The 827-nt window shown below is 50.2% G+C and overlaps 1 protein-coding gene across 1 annotated transcript in view; it reads right to left on the minus strand.

Annotated features, from left to right (window-relative positions):
- LOC119586002 (phosphatidate phosphatase LPIN3-like) overlaps positions 1-827 on the minus strand; it is a gene marked incomplete in the record, with an annotated part of 33755 nt that overhangs the window by 17792 nt on the left and 15136 nt on the right.

Consider the following 827-nt stretch of genomic DNA (forward strand, 5'->3'; position numbering starts at 1 on the left):
GCGCGCGCGGCACAATGCGGCCGATTCGAAATATCTACGAAATTATTGAAATACTCGAGTCATGTACCGTCCCACCTCACCTAGTTTTGTTTTTTTCCTCCCAACAGACTTAAAACACACTGGGAATCGAACCTGACTTTTAACAGACTGAGATAAGGCACATATTTCTAACGAGTATGATAATGGAAACACCACTGGGGGCGTATTGACCTTCGTACTCTAGTAAACAACGGCAGCTGATGACCTCCAAATGTCGCTCTCCTCTCCCCCCCCCCCTTCCTCCCTTTCTCCCCTCTCCCTCCCTCTCTCTTCTCCCCTCTTCCTCCCTCTCTCTTCTCTCCTCTTCCTCCCTCTCTCTTCTCTCCTCTTCCTCCCTCTCTCTTCTCTCCTCTTCCTCCCTCTCTCTTCTCTCCTCTTCCTCCCTCTCTCTTCTCCCCTCTCCCTCCCTCTCTCTCCCTCTCCTTCCCTCTCTCTCCTTCCCTCTCTCCCTTTCCCCCCCTTCCCTCTGTTTCTCTAAACTACACATAGTCTTCCATCTGATAATAAATAACGCGAGTATACTGAAAAAAAATAAACACAAACAAGCGGATAGATAAAGAGACAAATAGATAAACTGTTACACCTCTTGAGGATCCCTACCTCCGACCTTTTACCTGCCTAAGTTACAGCCAATTATTAAGTGCAGACCACACCCCGATCCCCCCTCCCTCACCCCCCTTACCCCACCCTACGCCACCCCACTTATTCGTCCTCCGTCATCCCCTCATACATCGCGTTTCCTCTTTGTCTCCCTACAGACGAACCCGTCCTGTGGCATCTGCTGTGAC

This window comes from Penaeus monodon, chromosome 20 (assembly GCF_015228065.2).
Source record: "Penaeus monodon isolate SGIC_2016 chromosome 20, NSTDA_Pmon_1, whole genome shotgun sequence".
In the NCBI taxonomy this organism is placed as follows: Eukaryota; Metazoa; Arthropoda; class Malacostraca; order Decapoda; family Penaeidae; genus Penaeus; species Penaeus monodon.